Raw genomic sequence first — 8,237 nt, 5'->3', positions numbered from 1 at the left:
CTTATTCTGTTTCATAGAATAGCCTTGTAATCAGCGGTGTAACAATCAATACCGCGATTACAAGAGACTGACCACAGTATTAAGACTACACTGTGGACCAATTAACCACAAAATTTACAAGGACTGACAGTCCACAGCTTTTAAATTAGGCGTGGACTTATTAACAACAGCATTTACACTAGTCTATGGATTGACTGGAAGACAGCAATTACTGGAAAGGGACATCATACTCGGAAGAATAGAAGGAAGAAGGCAAAGAGGAAGACCAGCAACCAATCCAAAGGATTGATACTATCAAGATAATGGTGGAGAAGACCCTAGTGGACCGATCTAGTCTTGAACAAGATGGATCTTCCTAAAGATCGTTAATTCATCCAGTCGTCATGGCTAGAGTTTCAATCGAAGGCCGTTAATAATAAAAAATGGACTGACTGACCACAGCATTCACACTAGGTGTGGACTGCTTGACCACATTTCCAGTAGACTAGACTGTGGGCCAACCTCTGTCTTTTAAATGGAGGAATCCTCTATTCTATTTCATAGAATAACCTTGTAATCAGCTGTGTAACAATCAATACCGCGATTACAAGAGACTGACCACACTATTAAAATTACACTGTGGACTGAATGACCACAACATTTAAAAGGACTGACAGTCCACAGCGTTTGAATTAGTTGTGGACTGACTGACAACAGCATTTACAGTTATCTAAGGATTGAATGGAAGACAGCAATCACTGGAAAAGGACATCATACTTTGAAGTATAGAAGGACCAAAGCAAAGTGCAAGACCAGCAAACAATCCGATGGATTGTTACTATCAAGATAATGGTGAACAAGGCCCTAGTGGACTGATCTAGTCTTGCACAAGATTGATCTTCCTAAAGATCGTTAATTCTTCCAGTCGTCATAGTTCGAGTTTCAACCGAAGGCCGTTAATAATAAAAAATGGGCTGACTGACCAAAGCATTCACACTAGGTGTGGACTGCTTGATTACATTTATAGTAGACTGTGGGCCAACCTCTGTCTTCTAAAGTGTGGAATCCCCTATCGTATTTCATAGAATAGCCTTGTAATCAGCGGTGTAACAATCAATACCGCGATTCCAAGAGATTGACAACAGTACTAAGAATACACTGTGGACTGAATGACCACAACATTTAAAAGGACTGACAGTCCAAAGCGTTTGAATTAGTTGTGGACTGACTGACAACGGCAATTACACTAGTCTAAGGATTGAATGGAAGACAGCAATTAATGGAAAAGGACATCATAGTTTGAAGTATAGAAGAAAGCAAAGAGCAAGACCAGCAACCAATCCAATGGATTGATACTATCAAGATAATGGTGAAGAAGACCCTAGTGGACCTATCTAGTTTTTCACAAAATTGATCTTCCTAAAGATTGTTAATTCATCCAGTAGTCATGGCTCGAATTTCAACCGAAGGCCATTAATAATAAAAAATGGGCTGACTGGCTACAGCATTCACACTAGGTGTGGACTGCTTGACCACATTTATAGTAGAATAGACTGTGGGCGAACCTCTGTCTTTTAAAGGGAGGAATCCCCTATTCTATTTCATAGAATAACCTTGTAATCAGCTGTGTAACAATCAATACCACGATTACAAGAGATTGACCACACTATTAAAATTACACTGTGGACTGAATGACCACAACATTTAAAAGGACTGACAGTCCACAGCATTTGAATTAGTTCTGGACCGACTGACAACAGCATTTACAGTAGTCTAAGGATTGAATGGAAGACAGCAATCACTGGAAAAGGACATCATACTTTGAAGTATAGAAGGACCAAAGCAAAGTGCAAGACCAGCAAACAATCCAATGGATTGATACTATCAAGATAATGGTGAAGAAGGCCCTAGTGGACCGATCTAGTCTTACACAAGATTGATCTTCCTAAAGATCATTAATACATCAAGTCGTCATGGCTCGAGTTTCAACCGAAGGCCATTAATTATAAAGAATGGACTGACTGACTGACCACAGCATATACACTAGATGTGGACTGCCTGACCACATTTACAGTAGACTGTGAACCGATTGAGCATAAAATTTAAAATAGACTGTGGACTCTCTGACTACAATTTTTATAATAAAATGCAGACCGACTGACCACAGTCTTTATCTTTGAAATAATTAATTTTGGCCCTAGAGTGTTATACTTTTTGGTGTGTATAGCTTGTAGCAGGAACATATTATCACTCTTTTGAATATTTACAGGTGACTGACGCCCTTTGACATCGTGGGATTTGAAATGTTTCCTTGTGAACTCCAAGAAAAGAATGTGGAAAGTCACATAACAGGTAATTAATATTCATATTAATTACTGATAATAGTCAGTCTAGGCATAAGTTCTAGACCTGCGGAGGTGCGACAACACCTTTCTGATACATGAAAATATACTGTTAGTGGTTTACATATGTTTATTTTCTATACACAATTCCTAGTATAACACAACTATATCTTAGGTAGAGACATAAGGAACACTTCTTTTCCTTATCTTCTGAATTCTAAAGTGAGGAATCCCTTATTCTGTTTCATAGAATAGCCTTGTAATCAGCGGTGTAACAATCAATACCGCGATTATAAGAGACTGACCACAGTATTAAGACTACACTGTGGACCAATTAACCACAAAATTTACAAGGACTGACAGTCCACAGCATTTAAATTAGGCGTGGACTGACTGACAACAGCATTTATACTAGTCTATGGATTGACTGGACGACAGCAATTACTGGAAAGAGACATCATACTCGGAAGAATAGAAGGAAGAAGGCAAAGAGGAAGACCAGCAACCAATCCAAAGGATTGATACCATCAAGATAACGGTGGAGAAGACCCTAGTGGACCGATCTAGTCTTGAACAAGATTGATCTTCCTAAAGATCGTTAATTCATCCAATCGTCATGGCTAGAGTTTCAACCGAAGGCCATTAATAATAAAAAATGGACTGACTGACCACAGCATTCACACTAGTTGTGGACTGCCTGATCCTATTTACGGTAGACTGTGGGCCAACCTCTGTCTTGTAAAGTGAGGAACCCCCTATTCTATTTCATAGAATAGCCTTGTAATCAGCAGTGTAACAATCAATACCGCAATTACAAGACACTGACCACACTATTAAAATTACACTGTGGACTGAATGACCACAACATTTAAAAGGACTGACAGTCCACAGCGTTTGAATTAGTTGTGGACTGACTGACAACAGCATTTACAGTAGTCTAAGGATTGAATGGAAGACAGCAATCACTGGAAAAGGACATCATACTTTGAAGTATAGAAGGACCAAAACAAAGTGCAAGACCAGCAAACAATCCAATGGATTGATACTATCAAGATAATGGTGAAGAAGGCCCTAGTGGACCTATCTAGTCTTTCACAAAATTGATCTTTCTAAAGATCGTTAATTCATCCAGTAGTCATGGCTCGAATTTCAATCATAGGCCGTTAATAATAAAAAATGGGCTGACTGACTACAGCATTCACACTAGGTGTGGACTGCTTGTCCACATTTCCAGTAGACTAGACTGTGGGCCAACCTCTGTCTTTAAATGGAGGAATCCCCTATTCTATTTCATAGAATAACCGTGTAATCAGCTGTGTAACAATCAATACCGCGATTACAAGAGACTGACCACACTATTAAAATTACACTGTGGACTGAATGACCACAACATTTAAAAGGACTGACAGTCCACAGCATTTGAATTAGTTGTGGACTGACTGACAACAGCATTTACACTAGTCTAAGGATTGACTGGAAGACAGCAATCACTGGAAAAGGACATCATACTTTGAAGTATAGAAGGACCAAAGCAAAGTGCAAGACCAGCAAACAATCCAATGGATTGATACTATCAAGATAATGGTGAAGAAGGCCCTAGTGGACCGATCTAGTCTTGCACAAGATTGATCTTCCTAAAGATCATTAATACATCAAGTCGTCATGGCTCGAGTTTCAACCGAAGGTCATTAATTATAAAGAATGGACTGACTGACCACAGCATATAGACTAGATGTGGACTGCCTGACCACATTTACAGTAGACTGTGAGCCGATTGAGCATAATATTTAAAATAGACTGTCGACTCTCTGACTACAATTTTTATAATAAAATGCAGACTGACTGACCACAGTCTTTATCTTCGAAATAAGTAATTTTGGCCCTAGAATGTTATACTTTTTGGTGTGTATAGCATGTAGCAGGAACATATTATCACTCATTTGAATATTTACAGGTGACTGACGCCCTTTGACATGGTGGGATTTGAAATGTTTCCTTGTGAACTCCAAGAAAAGAATGTGGAAAGTCACATAACAGGTAATTAATATTCATATTAATTACTGATAATAGTCAGTCTAGGCATAAGTTCTAGACCTGCGGAGGTGTGACAACACCTTTCTGATACATGAGAATATACTGTTAGTGGTTTACATATGTTTATTTTCTATACACAATTCCTAGTATAACACAACTATTTCTTAGGTAGAGATATAAGGAACATTTCTTTTCCTTATCTTCTGTATTCTAAAGTGAGGAATCCCTTATTCTGTTTCATAGAATAGCCTTGTAATCAGCGGTGTAACAATCAATACCGCGATTACAAGAGACTGACCACAGTATTAAGACTACACTGTGGACCAATTAACCACAAAATTTACAAGGACTGACAGTCCACATCATTTAAATTAGGCGTGGACTGACTGACAACAGCATTTACACTAGTCTATGGATTGACTGGAAGACAGCAATTACTGGAAAGGGACATCATACTCGGAAGAATAGAAGGAAGAAGGCAAAGAGGAAGACGAGCAACCAATCCAAAGGATTGATACTATCAAGATAACGGTGGAGAAGACCCTAGTGGACCGATATAGTCTTGAACAAGATTGATCTTCCTAAAGATCGTTAATTCATCCAGTCATCATGGCTAGAGTTTCAACCGAAGGCCGTTAATAATAAAAAATGGACTGACTGACCACAGCATTCACATTAGTTGTGGACTGCCTGATCATATTTACGGTAGACTGTGGGCCAACCTCTGTCTTTTAGAGTGAGGAATCCCCTATTCTATTTCATAGAATAGCCTTGTAATTAGCAGTGTAACAATCAATACTGCAATTACAAGACACTGACCACACTATTAAGACTACACTGTGGACTGAATGACCACAGCATTTAAAAGGACTGACAGTCCACAGCGTTTGAATTAGTTGTGGACTGACCGACAACAGCATTTACACTAATCTAAGGATTGAATGGAAGACAGCAAACAATGGAAAAGGACATCATACTTTGAAGTATAGAAGGAAGAAAGCAAAGAGGAAGACCAGCAGCCAATCCAAAGGATTAACACTATCAAGATAACAGTGGAGAAGACCCTAGTGGACCTATGTAGTCTTTCACAAAATTGATCTTCCTAAAGATCGTTAATTCAAACAGTCATCATAGCTCGAGTTTCAACCGAAGGCCGTTAATAATAAACAATGGGCTGATTGACCACAGCATTCACACTAGGTGTGGACTGCTTGATCACATTTATAGTAGACTGTGGGCCAAACTCTATCTTCTAAAGTGAGGAATCCCCTATTCTATTTCATAGAATAGCCTTGTAATCAGCGGTGTAACAATCAATACCGCGATTCCAAGAGATTGACCACACTATTAAGAATACACTGTGGACTGAATGACCACAACATTTAAAAGGACTGACAGTCCACAGCATTTGAATTAGTTGTGGACTGACTGACAACGGCAATTACACTAGTCTAAGGATTGAATGGAAGACAGCAATCAATGGAAAAGGACATCATAGTTTGAAGTATAGAAGAAAGCAAAGAGCAAGACAAGCAACCAATCCAATGGATTGATACTATGAAGATAATGGTGAAGAAGACCCTAGTGGACCTATCTAGTCTTTCACAAAATTGATCTTCCTAAAGATCGTTAATTCATCCAGTAGTCATGGCTCGAATTTCAACCGAAGGCCGTTAATAATAAAAAATGGGCTGACTGACTACAGCATTCACACTAGGTGTGGACTGCTTGACCACATTTCCAGTAGACTAGACTGTGGGCCAACTTCTGTCTTTTAAATGGAGGAATCCTCTATTCTATTTCATAGAATAACCTTGTAATCAGCGGTTTAACAATCAATACCGCGATTACAAGAGACTGACCACACTATTAAAATTACACTGTGGACTGAATGACCACAACATTTAAAAGGACTGACAGTCCACAGCGTTTGAATTAGTTGTGGACTGACTGACATCAGCATTTACAGTTATCTAAGGATTGAATGGAAGACAGCAATCACTGGAAAAGGACATCATACTGTGAAGTATAGAAGGACCAAAGCAAAGTGCAAGACCAGCAAACAATCCAATGGATTGATACTATCAAGATAATGGTGAAGAAAGCACTAGTGGACCGATCTAGTCTTGCACAAGATTGATCTTCCTAAAGATCATTAATACATCAAGTCGTCATGGCTCGAGTTTCAACCGAAGGCCATTAATTATAAAGAATGGACTGACTGACCACAGCATATAGACTAGATGTGGACTGCCTGACCACATTTACAGTAGACTGTGGACCGATTGAGCATAAAATTTAAAATAGACTGTGGACTCTCTGACTACAATTTTTATAATAAAATGCAGACCGACTGACCACAGTCTTTATCTTTGAAATAAGTAATTTTGGCCCTAGAGTGTTATACTTTTTGGTGTGTATAGCATGTAGCAGGAACATATTATCACTCTTTTGAATATTTGCAGGTGACTGACGCCCTTTGACATGGTGGGATTTGAAATGTTTCCTTGTGAACTCCAAGAAAAGAATGTGGAAAGTCACATAACAGGTATTTAATATTCATATTAATTACTGATAATAGTCAGTCTAGGCATAAGTTCTAGACCTGCGGAGTTGTGACAACACCTTTCTGATACATGAGAATATACTGTTAGTGGTTTACATAAGTTTATTTTCTATACACAATTCCTAGTATAACACAACTATATCTTAGGTAGAGACATAAGGAACATTTCTTTTCCTTATCTTCTGTATTCTAAAGTGAGGAATCCCTTATTCTGTTTCATAGAATAGCCTTGTAATCAGCGGTGTAACAATCAATACCGCGATTACAAGACACTGACCACACTATTAAGACTACACTGTGGACTGAATGACCACAACATTTAAAAGAACTGACAGTCCACAGCATTTAAATTAGGCGTGGACTGACTGACAACAGCATTTACACTAGTCTATGGATTGACTGGAAGACAGCAATTACTGCAAAGGGACATCATACTCGGAAGAATAGAAGGAAGAAGGCAAAGAGGAAGATGAGCAACCAATCCAAAGGATTGATACCATCAAGATAACGGTGGAGAAGACCCTAGTGGACCGATCTAGTCTTGAACAAGATTGATCTTCCTAAAGATCATTAATTTATCCAGTCGTCATGGCTAGAGTTTCAACCGAAGGCCGTTAATAATAAAAAATGGACTGACTGACCACAGCATTCACACTAGTTGTGGACTGCCTGATCACATTTATAGTAGACTGTGGGCCAACCTCTGTCTTCTAAAGTGAGGAATCCCCTATTCTATTTCATAGAATAGCCTTGTAATCAGCGGTGTAACAATCAATACCGCGATTCCAAGAGATTGACCACACTATTAAGAATACACTGTGGACTGAATGACCACAACATTTAAAAGGACTGACAGTCCACAGCATTTGAATTAGTTGTGGACTGACTGACAACGGCAATTACACTAGTCTAAGGATTGAATGGAACACAGCAAACAATGGAAAAGGACATCATAGTTTGAAGTATAGAAGAAAGCAAAGAGCAAGACCAGCAACCAATCCAATGGATTGATACTATCAAGATAATGGTGAAGAAGACCCTAGTGGACCTATCTAGTCTTTCACAAAATTGATCTTCCTAAAGATCGTTAATTCATCCAGTAGTCATGGCTCGAATTTCAACCGAAGGCCATTAATAATAAAAAATGGGCTGACTGACTACAGCATTCACACTAGGTGTGGACTGCTTGACCACATTTATAGTAGACTAGACTGTGGGCCAACCTCTGTCTTTTAAAGGGAGGAATCCCCTATTCTATTTCATAGAATAACCTTGTAATTAGCAGTGTAACAATCAATACTGCAATTACAAGACAC

The sequence above is a fragment of the Phyllobates terribilis genome, unplaced genomic scaffold (assembly GCF_046119375.1).
Source record: "Phyllobates terribilis strain yellow unplaced genomic scaffold, ASM4611937v1 Scaffold_518__1_contigs__length_1237376, whole genome shotgun sequence".
Classification (NCBI taxonomy): Eukaryota; Metazoa; Chordata; class Amphibia; order Anura; family Dendrobatidae; genus Phyllobates; species Phyllobates terribilis.
This window is presented reverse-complemented; position numbering follows the sequence as displayed.